Here is a 15034-nt window from a genome sequence, read left to right as displayed (position 1 = left end):
TAAAGTTTGGAGAATGTAGCCTTGTGTATGTGGGTGTGTGTATACGCATGTCTCTCTACATCCGCATTCGTGTGTGAAGTTTGTAGGATGGAAGGTTTTTTTTTCTTATTGTTTAAACACACCGACTCAGCTCAACAGGAGAGAACACAGGAAGTGAGTGTATCCGTGGTTGCGTGGGCGGCTGGTGCTGTCTGTTTACCCCACTCTGTACTGGGGATTACACTTGTCAAGTTACTGTCAACAAGGAAAGTGTCCATCTCATCCACAACGACCTTGATCTCCCATCCAAAACCTCCGATGAGTAAGAACACGTGTGTATGGATGGATGGTTGAGGTAGAACCGTTGAGTGTTGGGGATAACTTACAGAGTAATGATATCATGCTGTGCACACTGTTGTCGATCTCATAGATGGATAAGAAGGTTCAGACATTTTAGGGGGTCAATAAAGTTATAGCTGTTGTTATTGACATGAATAATTCAAGCCTCGGATTGTTAAATGAGCCTTGGATAAGCATGTAGTGCAGGATGTGTATTCTTTTATCCTACTCTAATACTACGCTCAGAGCCTACGCTTGTACCGTAGACCCTTAGTGACATACAAACTAACAGTTACATGTCGTTTCGCCTTTAAACAACAGAAGCAGTTGTCTCTCTTAATGTGATTATTCCTGATCATTCAAAATCCAAAGCAATTTCCCCAGAAAACAATGAAATCGGATTTGTTTGCACTGAACTCTGTAGAATGATCCCAAAGACATTAGCTTGTCTCTCAGCCTGCTGACTCTACCTCCATGCTATACTGGTTCAAATAGAACACAAATATATGAACAACATTTTAAAAAAAAAATATTTAACGTTTATTTAACTCGGCAAGTCAGTTAAGAACAAATTCTTATTTACAATGACGGTCTACCCCGGGCCGAACCCGGACGACGCTGGGCCAATTGTGCGCCGCCCTATGGGACTCCCAATCACGGCCGGATGTGATGCAACATCACTGTGTTTTAGGGGGAGAATTTTACATATTGGTACAATTAGGCCCTCGCTATGAGCATGCAGATGTGTTCCCCCACAACTCACGCCTTAATGAGAATCTGCTGTCGCCGTGGTGGCGATTGTTGCCGTGACAATATAGCCTAGCATTGGGGTCGCGTCAACAATATATAGTGCTTTCGGAAAGTATTCAGACCCCTTGACTTTGTACACATTTTGTTACGTTACAGCCTTATTCTGAAATTGATTAAATAGTTGTGTTCCCCTCATCAATCTACACACAATACCCCATAATGACAAAGCAAAACAGTTTAAAAAAAAAATGTTTAAATATAAAATGAAAACTTCAATATCACATTTACATAAGTATTCAGACCCTTTACTCAATAATTTGTTGAATACTTTTGAATGCACTTTAGACTGACAGAGGAGAGGCAGTCTGAGACCAAAACCACCTCCCTCAACCCCCCTCTATCCCACTTTAGGAGATAATGAGTGGGATCCTATTAAAGAAAGGGGGAGGGGAAGAACAGCTCAAATTATATTAAATATTCTGTGGTCTTAATTATTTCCCCTGAAGAAGTTGTCAGTTTGATGTAACAGTCACACAGAGAGAAATTATTCAAGTTGAATTTAGGAGTGATTGCATTGTCTTGCTTTATGGCAATACGTTGTTTGGTGAAGTCTATTGTTTGAAGTTTTGGGCCTGTTGTTAAATCGCTTCCATGTGGCTGTTGAGACCCACTGAATAAGGCAGTAGGCTGAAATGGCCAGTTTGAGGGTTTTAACTGACAATGACAGTAGGCTGAATATGGCAGAATGCTAAAGTGGCCAGTGTGAGGGACAGCACATGGCTCCTGACAGGCCTGGCACACTGGGCATGCTAGATCTGACTAGGACTGGGAGCAGGACTGGTGGTAGACCAGAGCGTGTCATGGGAAGAAACGCTTGACGTGGCGTGTGATAGATGTTGGACCGCTCTGTCTGTCTGTCTGTCTGTCTGTCTGTCTGTCTGTCTGTCTGTCTGTCTGTCTGTCTGTCTGTCTGTCTGTCTGTCTGTCTGTCTGTCTGTCTGTCTGTCTGTCTGTCTGTCTGTCTGTCTGTCTGTCTGTCTGTCTGTCTGTCTGTCTGTCTGTCTGTCTGTCTGTCTGTCTGTCTGTCTGTCTGTCTGTCTGTCTGCTCCACTTTCTCTCTCCCTAATCTCAGACTAACTGTTGATATCATCTGGCGATCTGACAGATCCCTATCTGTGCCGCTGATGTACAGAATATGTTAACCTTTATGATGCCGTCGCGGCAGGCCCTTTGGCTGCGTTTTGGTCACCATCGTTAAGGTGAAATCAACCGGGAGGCTCACAAAGAAGGGACAATCATTTCATTTGTGGTTTGTTTATGCGTTTCCTGTTACACCCGTGATTAGTTTCTGCTTGGAGGTCATGTTTACATATTATTGGCAGTGATATAGGTAATGAGGGTTTTTCTGCAGGGGTGACTCATTTGATTGTGGTCACTGCTCTGCCTTAAGATACAATACCAGAGATCAGAGTTCCTCTTCCAACCAATTTGTTCCTGTTTTGGTATTTTGATGTTTATCAGTGATTTAATGCGAATTCTCTCCAGACTCATGCTTTGTCTACATTATTTGCATAATTGAATGATCCAAAATGCCCCTGTTGTAGCGCATCAATCGCTGGTGTAAAAAAGGAGCACTTCCAGCTTTAATAAAGAATATATCAAAGGAAACGTCTACGGTTTCAGCTTTTGAAACCACCCATGGTATCTACAACAACCATCAAGTTATGCCAGGAAACCTTTCTTAAAACTGTCATAAAAACAGATATTACTCCGTCGGTGAGTCAAGTCACTCAGTATCACTCGGCTTCCACAACCACACTGTCCCATTATCATAATAATAATAGGAAAAAGTCCCATATTCTGTGGCATCCACGTCTTTGTAAAGAAAAACCCATTTGTACTCATAACAGATGATTAAGCTTGCGGGTTGCCAGACGGAGAAAATTGACCCTTCATTAACCAGCATGCTAGTTAACAGCAGGAGAGGGGATACCTAGTCAGTTGCACAACTGAATGCATTCAACCAAATTTTATTCACACCTATTCGATTTAGTGCTGCCCATTCTATTCCCCACAATCACAATCCCTTTGGAGCAGCATTACAGGCACAAGCACAGTGGTGCCAGATTTACTCCCGAGCTGCAGCAGCAGCATCAGTTGAATGGTTGTTAAACATATCCCCTTTCCTGTGTTAAGGTAAATGGAGCACCCCTGGGATATTTGGTGGGGTAATGATATTCACTGATCAAATTGTATGAAGAGCGTTTGGGGAGCTAGCGGGGTTAGCTTCAGGTTGCCAGGCCAACGCTCTGCTCACCGCTCACCCTTCCTTCACTCGCCTAATTGTGAGTGACATTCAATATTGCGGAAGCCTTTCGCGAGCCTGCAATAGGATTTGCATTGGATTTTGAAAATTGTGAAAGTGGACTCGGAAGCACGGAGGGGAAAGTGGCCCTGGCGGTGGCGCTTAGCGTCAAAGGGAGGAGCAGAAGCACGGAGGGGAAAGTGGCCCTGACGGTGGCGCTTAGCGTCAAAAGGAGGAGCAGAAGCACGGAGGGGAAAGTGGCCCTGACGGTGGCCCTTAGCGTCAAAAGGAGGAGCAGAAGCGCGGCGGGCCGTAGAATTTGAATCATCTTCTTAAGGGAGGCTACATGTGTTAAAGCAATGAGCTGAGCTGAGGCTGACCCTCTTGTTGGGGAAGTTCACAGGTCAAGTTAGGCAGAATCTCCCACTTAGGCCTGTCTGTCCGCTCTCTGGTTCTATCTGAAGAGAACATAGGGAGGGATTCCCTCCTCTCATATAAAGATGAAGCACTATATGTGAGGGTTCTCTGATTGATGATTAGGGAGACAAAAGATTAGGGAGCCAATGACTGACTGACTGACTGACTGACTGACTGACTGACTGACTGAGTTTTTCAGGTTGGGAGAGGGAGAAAAAAGAAAGCTTAGCTTTTGATCAATAGCCAATATTGAGCTAAGTGCTTTGTTTTATGGCAAGTTGTTCTTCCTCTGAATATTTCACAGCAATAAAGAGCTTACTTCCACACCTCATTGTCCCCCCCGCCCTTCTCTTCCGTCACCCCTCCCTCCCTCACCCCCCTCACCCAGTCCGCCAGCCAGTGGAGGCAACATGCACCTAAATTACCACAGGAGGGTAATTAGCTACTCTAAAAAGGAGGCATCTAGCTTCAGGGGGCCAGAAAGATCTATGCAAGTCAGACGTGTGTGTGTGTGTGTGTGTGTGTGCGTGTGCGTGCGCGTGTGTGCGTGCATGCGTGCGTGTGAGGACAGATGCACAGTATATACTGATTAATTTGAACGTTTAACTTCATTTTTTAACACAACAAAAATAATCCCATAAAAAATGTGCGCTCTTTGCGGAGGCCTCTTTCAGGGCCCCTAACGGCGCTCCCCTTCTCCATAATATACTAAAACACCCGCTTTCACCTCGCCTCCCTGTCATACTTTATGGATTTCTTCATAAACACGGCCTATACTTCATAAATGTCAACATTTCCGAGTCTATTAACATTACTTCGAAAGCGCTTGATAAAAGAGCAGGGCATGGGTGAAATAATGCACCAATAATACGGAGTAGCGCTGGAGGCTAGAACAGTAGGGGCGGCTCTCCAACGAGCGCTGGCAGACAATGCAGGGGATGTTATCAGCTCTAATAAAAGAACAAATGATCACTTCCAACCGAGGAGGAGAAGGGAGGAGGAGGAGGAGGAGGAGGCAAGGGGAAAAGGAGGGGGAGAGAGCGAAACAGTTGTCGAGTAATTGAGCTGATGAAAAATGAGCTTTGCAGCTAGAAGGGTTTGATCAGCCGAGAGATTGAAGATGAGGGTACTTTTCTTTTCGTTCAGTCAGTGGCCACAGTTTCCTTGGAGGATGTTATACATGGATTTGTGTTGGAGCTGGAATTAGTTGACGTACGTCAAAATATGTTTTCGTTTTTTCCCTCAGTTGAATATCTTGAGTCCTAGAAAAACTAATACGTTACTTTGTTTTGGAAGGTGGTGATTCACAATGGCTTTTTGGACTGACTGTTGTGGTTGAAGTCCCAAGCGGGTCTGTAACTTCTTGTTTCGTCTCTGAACATCATCTGTGTACGTCTATACGGACTCACTCAGACCGTACTCATCTTGCCCAAACGTTGGGGTCAACTGTACACACTTGAGCTTGACAAACATACCACTCACCTTTCATACCCGATAAGGCCTTACCTGAATGGCATGTCGGTGGTATGCCCCAGAGCCTAGTATTACACACAGACTCACCAGTACAGGGTCAGGCATTGGCCTAATAATGATTGACCTATGAGTAGCCATGGTTCTCATAGATGAGTGACAGGACAAGTACACTGGGTTCAAAACAGACAGTTACACACAGAGATGAACACGCATGCTCACACACAAACATTATGGGACACGTTGGCCCCTAGTGAGAGTGACCGAGCATCCGTACGTCTCTGTCTCTCTGTGAGTCACCAGAGTGGCTGAGCATCCGTACATCTCTGTCTCTCTGTGAGTCACCAGAGTGACTGAGCATCCGTACGTCTCTGTCCCTCTGTGAGTCACCAGAGTGACTGAGCATCCGTACATCTCTGTCCCTCTGTGAGTCACCAGAGTGACTGAGCATCCGTACGTCTCTGTCCCTCTGTGAGTCACCAGAGTGGCTGAGGTAACTCTCCTGCCCCAGTAGCTGGCTGGCTAAAATTACAACCACCACACACTGCACTTGGGGGTCTGGTGGATTTAAGTGGAGAACAACAACAGGGTCTCCACCCCCTCCTTACCCTCGTCTTCCCTAAAACAAGCCCATTTAAGGAGACGGATATTTGCCCTGACACATGGTCTCTGCACTGGACGTGGTCGCTGTGATGAGGACAGTGGTGGAATCAGAGGACGGGGGGTTGGGCGTCTGTGTATATTTGTGTGCACATGGATGAGTATGTGTGTGAGGCAGTGACGTGCAGTGAGGTTGGTGGCTGGGTAGGCACCGGCTATTATCAAAGCCAGATTTACTCACAAATAAACCTTGGTGAAGTCGAAGTTCAACCATACAACAGATAGCTTCAACAACCAGAGTGACTTGTTGACATGCTGTTAACAGAAATTTGCACCAAATATAAATACCAATATAGCCAAGATACGCAAGCGAGAGCCTCCGATGGCGGCATATTTAATTTCATATCTGATAAAATGACACACTGCTCATCTCAGCTCAGCCATAGGCCGATGTAGCATCCACAGTTACAACTGATGGGTGGCGCTATAAGACCACATTTCATCCGAATAATTTTAAACACAAGCTTAGCCTTTCACAATGGATTTACAATTCTTCCAATGTATGGCGCACACAAACCCACACAAACATAATAATATTATTATCTGAAATATTATTACACACATTTAATAAACCAGGTTCTAATTCAATTTCCATATCAACGATCGAAATGACTGAATGCAGTTCAAAATGTCAAAAAGTGTCTCATCAAAACTAAATTCTATATTGATAAATCAAAAGCATTCAAAGGTATGTTGTCTATTCTTATGATTAAACAGTAGCCTAACATGAAATTGCTAAATTCCATTTAACCCTACCTTTACTTGTCAATTTGTCTGGTGAACCTCTCGGTGACAGTGCTGTTGAAGTCACAGCAGAACCCCACGGACAGTGTTGTAGAAGTCACAGCAGAACCCCATGGACAGTGCTGTAGAAGTCACAGCAGGCCCATGGACAGTGCTGTAGAAGTCACAGCAGAACCCCACGGACAGTGCTGTAGAAGTCACAGCAGGCCCATGGACAGTGCTGTAGAAGTCACAGCAGAACCCCATGGACAGTGCTGTAGAAGTCACAGCAGAACCCCATGGACAGTGCTGTAGAAGTCACAGCAGAACCCCATGGACAGTGCTGTAGAAGTCACAGCAGAACCCATGGACAGTGTTGTAGAAGTCACAGCAGAACCCCATGGACAGTGCTGTAGAAGTCACAGCAGAACCCCATGGACAGTGCTGTAGAAGTCACAGCAAGAACCCCATGGACAGTGTTGTAGAAGTCACAGCAGAACCCCATGGACAGTGTTGTAGAAGTCACAGCAGAACCCCATGGACAGTGCTGTAGAAGTCACAGCAGGCCCATGGACAGTGTTGTAGAAGTCACAGCACAACCCCATGGACAGTGTTGTAGAAGTCACAGCAGAACCCCATGGACAGTGTTGTAGAAGTCACAGCAGAACCCCATGGACAGTGCTGTAGAAGTCACAGCAGAACCCCATGGACAGTGCTGTAGAAGTCACAGCAGAACCCCATGGACAGTGTTGTAGAAGTCACAGCAGAACCCCATGGACAGTGCTGTAGAAGTCACAGCAGGCCCATGGACAGTGTTGTAGAAGTCACAGCAGAACCCCATGGACAGTGCTGTAGAAGTCACAGCAGAACCCCATGGACAGTGCTGTAGAAGTCACAGCAGGCCCATGGACAGTGTTGTAGAAGTCACAGCAGAACCCCATGGACAGTGTTGTAGAAGTCACAGCAGAACCCCATGGACAGTGTTGTAGAAGTCACAGCAGAACCCCATGGACAGTGTTGTAGAAGTCACAGCAGAACCCCATGGACAGTGCTGTAGAAGTCACAGCAGAACCCCATGGACAGTGCTGTAGAAGTCACAGCAGGCCCATGGACAGTGTTGTAGAAGTCACAGCAGAACCCCATGGACAGTGTTGTAGAAGTCACAGCAGAACCCCATGGACAGTGTTGTAGAAGTCACAGCAGAACCCCATGGACAGTGCTGTAGAAGTCACAGCAGAACCCCATGGACAGTGTTGTAGAAGTCACAGCAGAACCCCATGGACAGTGTTGTAGAAGTCACAGCAGAACCCCATGGACAGTGTTGTAGAAGTCACAGCAGAACCCCATGGACAGTGCTGTAGAAGTCACAGCAGAACCCCATGGACAGTGCTGTAGAAGTCACAGCAGGCCCATGGACAGTGTTGTAGAAGTCACAGCAGAACCCCATGGACAGTGTTGTAGAAGTCACAGCAGAACCCCATGGACAGTGCTGTAGAAGTCACAGCAGAACCCCATGGACAGTGTTGTAGAAGTCACAGCAGAACCCCATGGACAGTGTTGTAGAAGTCACAGCAGAACCCCATGGACAGTGTTGTAGAAGTCACAGCAGAACCCCATGGACAGTGCTGTAGAAGTCACAGCAGAACCCCATGGACAGTGTTGTAGAAGTCACAGCAGAACCCCATGGACAGTGTTGTAGAAGTCACAGCAGAACCCCATGGACAGTGCTGTAGAAGTCACAGCAGAACCCCATGGACAGTGTTGTAGAAGTCACAGCAGAACCCCATGGACAGTGCTGTAGAAGTCACAGCAGAACCCCATGGACAGTGCTGTAGAAGTCACAGCAGGCCCATGGTCATGTGGGAGACGCATCCCCAAGGCCCCCTTCGGTTCCATTTTCACACTGAAACAAAAAGTAATTCCCGTTCTATCCACAAAGTAAAGTAAATGTCCAAAATGTGTAAAAGTCTGGGTAAAAAGTATTAATTGGTAATGACATTTCAGACACGTGGACAGTCCAGTACTCACTGTTCGTCTGCCCGACAGCTAAAATAGTTTGAGGTGAAGTATGGTGTCCATTTCTCAGGTTGTTTTTGCTCGCTAGCATTGAGTTTGTTCAGTTCAAGGAATGCGAGCGACAAATGATGTAAACACGACCTAATGTACACGGCTTACCCCAGTCAATGCCCAACGTGTTAAGGCAATATGCAGGTGCAACACAGGAGGTTGGTGGCACCTTAATTGTGGAGAACGGGCTCGTGGTAATGACTGGAGCGGAATCACTGGAATGGTATCAAACACATCAACACGTGGTTTATCGGTGTTTGATGCCATTCCATCTGCTTCGTTCCGGATAAAGATTTGAAATGTCTGAAAAGGAACGCATGAATGCCTTGGCGAGGCTTTGATGCAGTTTCAGCAATTCTTTTGATTTTGTGCATAAAAAAACACCCGAATCATTGAGAGAAAAACATTAGATAACAGAAAAGAATGACAATTTTGCATATTATTTTCATTCTTTATTTGGCTTTTCAGAACAGGATCTGATGAGGAGGCATTTGTACAAGGGGTGTGAGGGGGTGGTAGTGGATAGTAGCAGGGCTGGGTGGGACTGAGATGGGGTCATTATTTATCCCCCCCACCATCACACACACACACTCCTCCTCTCCCTGCTGTGACCCCATAGAGGCTGAGTGCCCGTGGCAGCAGTCATTTCCAGGAAGAAGAGGCTGTGTTAGGCAAGCAGCACTACCCTAGCCCACTCCAGCCCTGCCTCGGCCACGTGGTTTGGGAGGCTGATATTAGCTAATATCGGCCCAGGACACGGGAAGGACTGGATCTGTCACAGTGCATTGGGCTCTCACTGTGTTGGGCCACTGTCACCCTCCTTTCTCTACCCATGACACACACAGAAACAGAAACAGCCCCACACACACACAGGTCTTCATTAATGGGTCCTGCCTTGACAACTGATCCTGATTGGCTATGAACAACTCTTCGTGTATTATTGGTGTCTGACTGGCTTGGTTCATGTAAAGCCGCGGAAAGGAGGGACAGGATAGCCACCCCCATCGCAGGCACACACATATGCCACACTCACACACCACACTCACACACACACCTACACACACTGTATGAACAGAGGCATAGACCTCCACTCACATATACCACACTCACACACACACCTACACACACTGTATGAACTGAGGCATAGACCTCCACACACATATACCACACTCACACACACACACACACACACACTGTATGAACAGAGGCATAGACCTCCACACACATATACCACACTCACTCACACACACACACCTACACACACTGTATGAACAGAGGCATAGACCTCCACACACATATACCACACTTACACACACACACCTACACACACTGCATGAACAGAGGCATAGACTTCCACAAACATTACTCACACACTCACACACTCACATACACACCTACACACACTGTATGAACAGAGGCATAGACCACACACATGTGCGCACACACACTCTAGCCACATGCCCCAGTGCAGTGACCCTTACACGCCCAGCCAGTCACTGGAGATCAGAGATGCTTTCTCTTCTGTAGTGGTTGGCCTTTTTCCCACTCCCCTGGTACAGTCAGTGAAACCATGTCTAGTGTTTGTTATTGGCTTAGAGAAGTGAATACAATTACTGATCTCTATTTCTATTTACTTATTAACTCCATTGAATTGAATAGAAAGTTCAGTGGATGAATATTAGGGGGAAAAGGGAAAATGAATACACATAATTTTGCTGTCAGGACTCAGGATGTATGGATGTGATTTGACAGATTCATTTAAGGGCTTTAATGTCTGTAGGAGTTAGTGAATATGCAGGTGTGTGTGTGTGTGTGTGTGTGTGTGTGTGTGTGTGTGTGTGTGTGTGTGTGTGTGTGTGTGTGTGTGTGTGTGTGTGTGTGTGTGTGTGTGTGTGTGTGTGTGTGTGTGTGTGTGTGTGTGTGTGTGTGTGTGTGTGTGTGTGTACTATAGTTGCTCGTTACCATAGTAATAGACTGGTCATACATCGTGAGAGTCTATGTACTCTTAGCTTTGTCACTGTTGATCAGTCTAAAGGAGGACATTAGGGAATAGACCAGCCATGTCACAAAAGATGTTTGATTAATGCTACGTAACAATGTCAAAGCCAGAGATGCATATTAAAACCATCAATCCATTTTTAGTATCCAATCACAAACACTGTTCCAAATATTGTTTTTCTTTGGTATGAAATTCCACGAGAATATTGTCCCCTTTTTTAGCATTGTAAAATGGGAGTGGCTCTGTTTTATTGTGTGGTATAAATAGCAGAGTAACAAAGGCATACATAAAAAGAAAAACGGCCAAGCTGTCCAGTCCCATCACTGTCTGAGGAATGGGAGATGTATGACCAGTCTATTACTATGGTAACTAGCAACTATATTCAGTGATGCCCGGGTGTGTTTATTCCCCCTGCAGAGACGAATGGGCATAGCTGACAGGACTGGAGTGAACAGACACACAGACACACACAGACACACACAGACACACACAGACACACACAGACACACACACAGACACACACAGACACACACAGACACACATAGACACACACACACACTGACACACACTGACACACACTGACACACACAGACACACACAGACACACACAGACACACACAGACACACAGACACAGACACACAGACACAGACAGACACAGACAGACACACACAGACAGACACACACAGACACACACACAGACAGACAGACGAAAAATGCTCCTTCTGAAGGTTAGAGTTTGGTAGGCAGGTGCACACTCACTACAAGGTGGGTGCCAACATACAGTATAGTATCTATATGGTTAAAAAATAAACACAAACCAACCTGGCTTAGCGTACATAGTTCCACACAGCACAATGCAGGCAGGCTACTTGAGTAGTACAATCTAGTCGAATAAAGGTTATCAGCCACAACACAGAACAGCCCAGCACTAGCCTACACACTGTGAATGTAGCTAATACACTGTATACAAGCACACAGGAAGACAGGACAGCAGACAGAGTTGAATAGAGGTGCTGACAGAGAGATAAAGGGATACATCATACATAAGCGGAAAGAGCACAGTAGTAGTGTGCCCTAGTAACAAGAATCATCACCTTGATGTTAATATACTGCTTAGTGTGTGAGTTCCAGAATGCCACAACTGACTCTACACCGTTGTTTGTTTTATAGACTGTATATTTAGGTGGTATTGGTTATTTCTAGACGTTCTATGACTGTGTTGCTGCTATATTGAATTTTATATTTGTACTATATTCAAAGTGACAGTAAGTGCTTCTGGTGGAAAATGATTGTTAGGTCGTCGTCATCATACGACGGTGGATGAGCATCGCACTTTTGTCTTCATGTATTAAGGTGATTTATTGATGGCACAGGGAAAAGTTAGCATTGATGTCCCATTTACTACTGGAGACTCACCTTTTCATGAATTTCACATTGAGGTGGTGGGTACGGTACAAAGCCACGGTAACTTTGAACCTGGGTCACGACTGTTTCAACAGCCAATGCCATTTACAGAGGTGTTGTGGATGAATTATAGACAGTTTCCTGTTTTAAGGCAAGCGCTGCTTTACTGTGGACATATTTGTCCAGATGTATTATTGATATGGTCGAATTTATTATGTAAGTATCTGTCACATACTATAGAATGTTAGTGGGCTTTTAGGGGGAAAGAGAAAAGTACAAATGTAGTACTTTATGTTTTTTTTATACAGTAATTGTTTGATTTTTAAGTCGAAACTTCGTAGTTCAATGTTTTATTCTATACATTATCAACAGCTTAAATAAAAAATAACTAGAATTTTATATACTAAATAGTATATCTAGTGGATACAGTATCTATTCAATTAAATATTCAGTCAAATGTATACTATAAAGCCAAGAAGGATAGAGGAACAAGTTTGACACTTTTTTTCAAAATAGAAACCAAAATTGACCTGAAGAATTAAATCAGATCTTAAATTTGTAACTGCAAGAAATATTGATACAGCATTTTGAACATAAAAACCATTCAAATTATTTCCAGAAAATGATTTCCTTTCTGACATTCCATTGACCTTTCAATTAATCCACCTTTCCTTCACTTGTATGGGATTTATTTTTTATCGTTAAAAACATTTTGTTGTTGACCATAACACATCTGAGAGGAGGTAGAATATATCTGTCAGTAACACACTGCATAAAGTGTAGGCCAACAGTGAGAATAATTAGCCACATTCCCCTACGACCACAGCCTTTTCCATGCAGTCATACTGCCATCTCTTGAAAGGAAAGGGAACTACCACAACCGATCCTCACTGGGACATTCTCTCTGCCTCTCCCTGTTTGTCTTTTATTCCTCTTGCCTGTATTTGTATTGATGTCTACTGTACTGCAGGTTGTCCACTCGCTTTAAGCAGAGGTCCTTCAGTGCAACCTTGGTGTGGCTGGACCCTATCTGCTACAGTAAATGATGTCTGGACAAGGCGATGCGGTAGGACTGGCCTCTGCCTCTCCAGACCAGCGCCTTTACCAATGAGACAGCCTCACGTGTCGCCACAAGTCACGGGGGAGACAGAGTGGACATCACTCACTGTGTCATCCCGCCCCACACACACACACACACACACTCGCACACACACACTAATAAACAACAACAACACACACATACATGACATACATAGAACTGACTGATATTGACCAAATAAGATCATCCAAGTGATTTTGCAGATATAAGATGACATTTGAGTCTTGATTTCAGGTGCGCAGGTTAGGAGTTGACCAATCTAGTCTTTTATTTTGACTGTGAATAAAAGGTATATACATCTTGCATGGGCCACTCTGTAAAAGACAGAAACAATGTGTGACTGAAAGAGGTGGTCACAGCTGGAAAGGGAGAATGAACGGGGGGGTTGAGGGTTGCAGTTTCAACATCATTCAATCAGACAAACATGCCCCTCAGCTGAAACAGCGAAACCCTTCCGATTCTCTCGAATTAGGGAGATTAGTGAGAAAGCGCATAATGCGGGATGATGGAATTTGTCATAATTTGCATTGTCCTGGAATGATCCTGTTTGATAGAGCGACGCATCGAGGAGCTTGTCATGTCCCACGGGCAGGTCATAGAAGAAGCTTGGCAGAAATGATTTTTGAGATATGTGCATCAGTCGTAAAAGCCTCACAACCAATTTGTCAAAAAAATCTGAGGTCGGGACAGTTGAAGGCACCAGGGCATTTTGCTTTGACGCAAAAAGAAAACATGCTCTTCTATCACTTCAGCACACAACTCTGATGGTCTGGACTACCACACTCTTCGTTAACATGTATCTTTTATCAGTTTGACTTTTTATATTTTACAAGATTTTTTAAAATTTAATATTTTATTTAAAAAATGATTTGGGTTGAAGTAAATTTAAGATAAAACACAGCAATACGTCAATTCTAATATATTTATTTTTGTCAACCGAAATGTTCAAATTCTAAAATTCTAAATGATTTATTTATTTGCTCCTGTGTTGTGGCGCGTGGATGTGCGTGAGGAGGGTGTCTCCCACAATAACGTAAAGCAGTCCCTCCTGACCTTGATAATACTCCACAACGAAGGCTACAGACAGACGAGTAATCAGCATAAAGTTGACCAGAGCCGACGTGACAGTGTTACTTCTCCACCCGGGCATCTCTGGAACGGGCATGTCGAGGGCAGACAGGCAGGCAGAATGGAAACGGCACAGTGAAAGCGAGAGAGGGGCCAATGTCATGTTTTGTCTTTATAGTGTCTTTTTACGATTCCTGATTATTTTCTTTCTCAAATATTTGTTCTGGTAATAACTATTCTATTTTGAACATATGTCCGTAGGTCTTTTTTGTCTCCATATGCAATTCTGGACCAGAGAGGATGCTTGAGAGATCCCCCCATGTTTGCCTGCCTTTGTGAGTTTCGTTCGGGCTATTTATGTCGCCGTTTAAGTAACACTGATGTTGTGTGACAGTTGAGCATACAAGGGTTAGGCTCAAACTAGAGCACAAACTGAAAAAAGGGACATGGATTAATAAAATGAGGAAATGTAAAAAAAAAAAATACAATTTAGTTTTCTTTCAGAAGAAGCCTTAATTAAGAGAGACTAAGATGGTGAAAGATACAAGAGAAGGGGAGAAAGGTTTTGGTTCTCCTGAACATGTTATATTTCTATAAATGAGGTGTCAGAAGCCCCAGAATCTCCTCAGGGCGTAGCACAACATGAGCCCATCTCTTATCATTTCTTATTCGGAGACGTGATGCGCTTTGAATGCACTAATGCTGAAAGAGCCCCACAGACTTGAAGCCAGTTGAAGATGGAATCACAGCACA

General features: G+C 44.5%; 1 protein-coding gene across 2 annotated transcripts in view; it reads left to right on the top strand.

Annotated features, from left to right (window-relative positions):
• Window positions 1-15034, top strand: part of dph6 (diphthamine biosynthesis 6) — a 91065-nt gene that overhangs the window by 48668 nt on the left and 27363 nt on the right. The window lies entirely within an intron of this gene.

Source organism: Oncorhynchus gorbuscha, linkage group LG17 (genome assembly GCF_021184085.1).
Source record: "Oncorhynchus gorbuscha isolate QuinsamMale2020 ecotype Even-year linkage group LG17, OgorEven_v1.0, whole genome shotgun sequence".
Lineage (NCBI taxonomy): Eukaryota > Metazoa > Chordata > Actinopteri > Salmoniformes > Salmonidae > Oncorhynchus > Oncorhynchus gorbuscha.
This window is presented reverse-complemented; position numbering and strand designations above follow the sequence as displayed.